This window comes from Monodelphis domestica, chromosome 3 (assembly GCF_027887165.1).
Source record: "Monodelphis domestica isolate mMonDom1 chromosome 3, mMonDom1.pri, whole genome shotgun sequence".
Classification (NCBI taxonomy): domain Eukaryota; kingdom Metazoa; phylum Chordata; class Mammalia; order Didelphimorphia; family Didelphidae; genus Monodelphis; species Monodelphis domestica.
In genome coordinates, this window is record NC_077229.1 from 536590879 (window position 1) to 536596878 (window position 6000).

The window sequence follows — 6000 nt, forward strand, 5'->3', positions numbered from 1 at the left end:
AGGTGTATCCTAATTTTGGTGTTTTGTAGTTGTATTTAGTAGCAATACTCAGATAAAGAGAAGAAACAAGCATCCCCTCTGAACCATATCTTGAAAAGTTAATGAGAGTGAAATAAGAAAAACAGAGTATACCCAGGGGGTGCATTTGTTCTTCACAGGGTTTTCATAGGAAAAAGAGGAGTATAAAAGGAATACACAAATGTTGAAAAGAGGAAGGGGAAAAATTTTTGCAATATGTAAGAGTGGGAGATTATACAAATATAAAGGGTGAAAAGCAATCATGAGTTGAACCTCATTTTTTTTTAAACCCTTACCTTCCGTCTTGGAGTCAATACTGTGTATTGGCTCCAAGGCAGAAGAGTGGTAAGGGCTTGGCAATGGGGGTCAAGTGACTTGCCCAGGGTCACACAGGTAGGAAGTGTCTGAGGCCAGATTTGAACCTAGGACCTCCTGTCTCTAGGCCTGGCTCCTCAATCCTCTGAGCTACCCAGCTTCCCCCTTGAACCTCATTTTTGCCTGAACAAGGCAAAAACCACACCAAAACAAGCACTAAGAGTTTGGTATATAAATATATTAAACTAAACAGGGAAATAGGAGAGGATGAGAGAAGGAGTTGGTTAAGAAGGAGAATATGTAACCAGGAAGGTTATATTATAAACAAAATAAATTTTCTAATCTTGAAAGTGGAAAAAAGGAAAAGAAAAGCAACAAGAAACAAAAGAGGTGCTTATTAATCGGGGAAGAGTTGAACAAATGTGGCATACAAATGCAATGGAATATCAATGTACCATGAGAAATGATGAAAAAAGATAATTTCAAAAAATCTTGGGAAGTATAGGTATACAATGAAGTGAGTAGAACCAAAAGAACAATTTATACGACAATAACAATGCAAAGAAAAACAATAAGTAAAGTCTGATGTAGGCCACAGTCAATGAGGGAAAATATTACCCATTTCCTGACTAGAGAAGTGATGTGCAGAGAAATTTTTTTAAATGATCACTGTTAAATTTATTTTGCTTGAGTACAATTATTTGTGACAAGTTTTTTCCTCCTCTTTTTAAGTGGGAGGAAGAGGATGGAGAAAACTAAACATTTTTTAAAATGCATAGTGGAGAGGGGGCAGCTGGGTAGCTCCATGGATTGAGAGCTAGGCCTAGAGATGGGAGGTCCTAGGTTCAAATCTGGCCTCAGGCACTTCCCAGTTGTGTGATCCTGGGCAAGTCACTTGACCTCCACTGCCTAATCCTTACCACTCTTCTACCTTGGAGCCAATACACGGAAGATAAGGGTTTAAAAAAAAATGCATAGTGGAGAAAGGAAGGATACAGAGACAAACACAATAGAATCTACATAAATGCTCACTCACTCACATAGTAAATATATGTATATCTAGATATGTGTGTGTATATATATACATATATATTGTGTGTGTGTTCGCACGCAGGGATATATATTTGATCCATCTCCTATCAGCATGCAAGAGTTGATCATTAAATTTTCATTGTCTGCATTTACATATCAGATATCAACACTTAATTTATTGTTGATTGTCTAGACTCAAGAAAGTGATCAAGAAAATTAATAATGCAGAGTAAACTTAAAAGTGTTTTCCTCCCTGGGGAAGTCTGATGACAGATATTTATCTTGGTTTTCTTGGCAGACACTGAAGTGTTTGACATTTCCTTCTCCAGTTCATTCAGACACAATAGAGAGCCTACTCATACAGCTAGTATTTAAGATCAGATTTGAATTCAGACTCCAAGCACTCTATCTACCAGGCAACCTAGATGACCTAAATGTTATAACTATGCCCATAATATTAAACAAGAGGCAGAAAGTCTAGTTGTACAGTCTTTCCAATGGATATATGGAAAGATGTGGATAATGCTCTCTCACTCATTTCTCAAATCAGTTTCTAAATCTTGTCTTTTTTCTCCACAATATCTCTGAGAAACATACCTTTCTCTCCATTCACACAGTCTCCACCCTAGTTCAGGTCTTCAAGATATATCCCCTGGACTAAAAATACCCTTCTAATTCATCTTTCTGCCTCAAACTCCATGCAGTTGATCCTTTAAAACTTTTTTCTTATAATGAAAGAAACTCATTAATGCCTTCAGACTGGAACTTAAAAAGTACTCCTTTCAAGGTCTTCCAACCGATAGTAATGGAGGTATATAAAACATAGAGACTATAGTAGCTAAAAGTGTCTCTGTTTTGGAAGGGGTAGCAGAGTAAATATTGAAGGGTTCCCTAAAAGTTGATGTTGTCTCCAGATGTTGCCATTTGCAAAGAATATTGTGTTAATTGTATTTAAGTTCTGGAATATTGTGGTACTTCTTAGATGAGAAGGGGAAGAGAATAAATATTTATTAAGCACCAACAATAAGCCAGATATCTTTAAGCACTGTACAAATATTATCTCATTTCCAATGAATAATCACTCAAAGAGTTGTCAGAGGGGGCAGCTGGGTAGCTCAGTGGATTGAGAGCCAGGCCTAGAGATGAGTGGTCCTAGGTTCAAATCTGACCTCAGGCACTTCCCAGTTGTGTGACCCTGGGCAAGTCACTTTAACCCCCATTGCCTAGCCCTTACCACTCTTCTGCCTTGGAGCCAATACACAGTATCGACTCCAAGACGGAAGGTAAGGGTTTAAAAATAAAAAGTGTTGTCAGATTATTCACTTCTGGGGGAGGGGAATAAATCAAAACAAGTAGATGGAAATGCCAAAAGTCTATAGACTATGATAATGTAAGCAATCCACAGTGATGGGCCTGCATATATTTTGCATAGACTAGAAGGTGGGCAATGACCCTAGGACAATGAAGGAATAGAGCCTGGATTGTTTTTGCCTTTTAAATTGACCATCAAAGTTAAAAGAATTTAAAAGGCAAGGCGTCTGACAAATTATAAATCTAAAAAGCAAAGCTAAACAATTCAACCCTATAAACGGCTCCCTAGCTTTTTAGTCCAAGACAAAATTACGTAAATTCCTTTAATTTTGTTGGGCCCTTGACCACAAGCCTCGGAGCAGGACTGTCTGAGTAAAAACTTGGGAGAGACTTTGTGCTCTTTCAGGCCGGTTGCCACACAAAAATGTATTAAGTCCCCAAACAATCTTTCCTAAAAATGCCAATCTCGTTGCCCTTTTACACCCCCGCCCCAAAGACCCCAGCTGCAGACGCCAATTGACAGCCCTGGAATTTTCAGCCAGCTTTTCACCCGGGCCCATGGAACTCGGCCACAGAAGCACTAGCATTCCCTCACTGAGCAGACACGCGGCTCTATCTTCATTTCCCCATTATTTCCATTATAAACCCACTGAGTCCTCGGGTGATTCTAGCCAACGTCGCTAGTGCCTACGCTCAAGAGGGTCTGCCTCCGGCGGGGAAAAGAAGTCCGGAGTCCCAACTAGGCTTTCAGCAAACCGGCCAGTCCTAAACCCTGTACAATCTCATACTTACCCAGGAAAGAGGCTCGGATAGGATCCTTCGGCGCCAGGACTTCCGGGAGACCCTAGCTCACCCAGGGTTGCTGGAGACTGGCGCTGAGTGCAGCAGCCAATTGCAGCAGCCAATCGTAGGCGGTGTTTTCCTTGGCCCTCCCCTTCGGCCAGTGCCGGGAGTGAGTTGGTCTTTTTTATGGTGAGATTAGTAGGAGGCGGTGCTAGAAAAGGCATGTCCTTGCCCCCATTGACTGGTTTAGGAGATTGAGGTGCGCTGATTGGCCTAGAAGAGATAGAAAGGTGCTGTGACGGTGGAAACTAGTGGAGAAACAGGGACAGGTTCCCTTCCTTCGAAAAGAAAGTGTAGGACCCAGATCTCCATGTGGAATGCTATTTACCTTCTCTGCTCTGTTCTCCTTTTTGTAACTTCAAATCGGAACTGAAAGCCAAAACCTAAAGGGCCCTATGGTGGAGGCTAGGTTGTACCGGTAAATATTTAACTGGTGTCCAAAAGGAAATAAAAGAAAATACACAGAACACTTTAAAACTTAATCTGCATTTTTTTCCCTTTTCTTTTTTCTCCCAATTACATGTAAAAACATTTTCCAACATTTTCCAAAGACTGAGTCTTGAATTCTCCCTCTCCCTCCCCTCCCAACCTCTTAACCCCTTTGAGATGGTAAACAATCTCACATAGATTTTACATGTACAATCATATAAAATATGTTGTGGATGGAAACACATAAAAAAAATAAATTAGGAAAATTATAAAGGCTTGCTTTGGTATGTATTTAGACTCAGTTCTTTTCCTCTGCAAGTAGTTTACATTTATCATGAGTCCTTTGAAATAGTTTTGTATCATTGTACTGCTGAGAATAGCTGTTATTCAGTTGTTTATTGTAAAGTATTCTTGTCTTTGTACATTATTCTCCTAGTTTTGCTTATTTCCCTCTGCTGCAATTCTGGTTAAGTCTTTCTAGGTTTTTCTGAGCTCTTCTTGCTTATCATTTCTGTTATACCACAATAGTATTCCATTACAATCATAGTCTATAACTTACTCAGTCATCCCCCAATTGATGGGTATCCCCTCAGTTTCCAAATCTTTGCCCTGCTAAAAAGATCTACTTTAAATATTTTGTACATACAGATCCTTCCCCCTTTTGTTTTCTTATCTCCTTGGGATATAAATTTAATGATAGTATTGCCAGATCAAGGGGTATATATTGTTTTATAGCCCTTTGGACATAGATCATATTGCTCTCCTGAATGATTGAATCTGTTTTCAACTCCTCCAACAATGCATTTCATTTCCAGCTTTACCACATCCCCTGCAAGTTTTATCATTTTCCTTTTCTGTCATAATAGCCAATCTGAGTGGGGTGGTACCTCAAAGTTGTTTTCATTCATATTTCTCTAAATAATAGTCTTTTAGAGCATTTTTTTTTTGCATAACTATAGAGGGCTTTTATTAGTTTGTCTGAGAACTGACTGTTCATATTCTTTTACCATTTGTCAATTTGGGAAAGACGTGTATTCTTATATATTCAACTCATCTCTCTATGTATTTGAGATTTCCATTCTGTTTACCCCTTTTTAGTTTCTGATTACCACATACCTCAATTAACCCTTTTTTCTATCAACCCTACTTCCCTTTCTTTTCCCCTTCTCCTCCTATTTTCCTATGGGGTATGTTCTTCCCTCATTGAACCAGTTCTGATGAAAGTGAGATTCACATGCTCTCTTCCCCACCTCCCTCATCTTCACCTCCACTGTGAAGGCTCTTTCATGCCCGTTTTATGTGTGATAATATAATTTTTCCCCCCTTCTCCCTTCTCCCAATGCATTCCTCTTTTTCATGCCTTAATTTTATTTTTTATATAATCCCATCATATTCAACTCACACATTCACCTTTTGTCTATGTCTACTCCTTCTAATTGCCCTAATAATGAAAAAGGCATTTGGCATTACAAGAATCATCTACCCATGCAGAAATTTAACCTTGTTGAATTTAAAAAAAGAAAATTTTCTTTCCAGTTTACCTTTTTGTGATTCTCTTGAGCCTTGTATTTGAGAGTCAACTTTTCCACTCAGCACTGAACTTTTCGTCAGCAATGTTTGAAAGCCTTCTGTTTCATTGAAAACACCCATTTTTCCTCTGAAGGATGAGGCTCAGTTTTGCTGGGTGGTTCTTGCTTGTAGTTCTAGCTCCTTTGCCCTCTAGAATATCATATTCCACCTTCTGATCTTTTAATGAAGAAGCTGTCAAATATTCTGTTATCCTGAGTGTGACTCCATGATATTTGAATTGTTTCTTTTTGGCTGTTTACAATATTTTCTCCTTAACCTGGAAGTTTTAGAATTTGACTATAATATTCCTTGGAGTTATCTTTTTGGGATCTTTTTTTAGGAGGTGATCAGTGGATATTTTCAATTTCTATTTTGTTCTCTGGTTCTAGAATAGGCAATTTTTAAAAATGATTTCTTGAAAGATGATCTTTTAGGTAGTCCAATAATTCTTAAAGTATGTCTCCTGGATTTATTTTCCAGGTG

General features: G+C 38.6%; 1 protein-coding gene across 1 annotated transcript in view; it reads right to left on the minus strand.

Moving 5' to 3' along the window:
- The window catches only part of STARD4 (StAR related lipid transfer domain containing 4), a 43777-nt gene extending 40193 nt beyond the window's left edge, over positions 1 to 3584 (minus strand). The window contains exon 1 of the mRNA XM_001369943.5: positions 3469 to 3584. The gene's annotated coding sequence lies outside the window, so the exon portion shown is untranslated. The remainder of the gene's footprint in view (positions 1 to 3468) is intronic.
- Positions 3585 to 6000: the final 2416 nt, after the last annotated feature.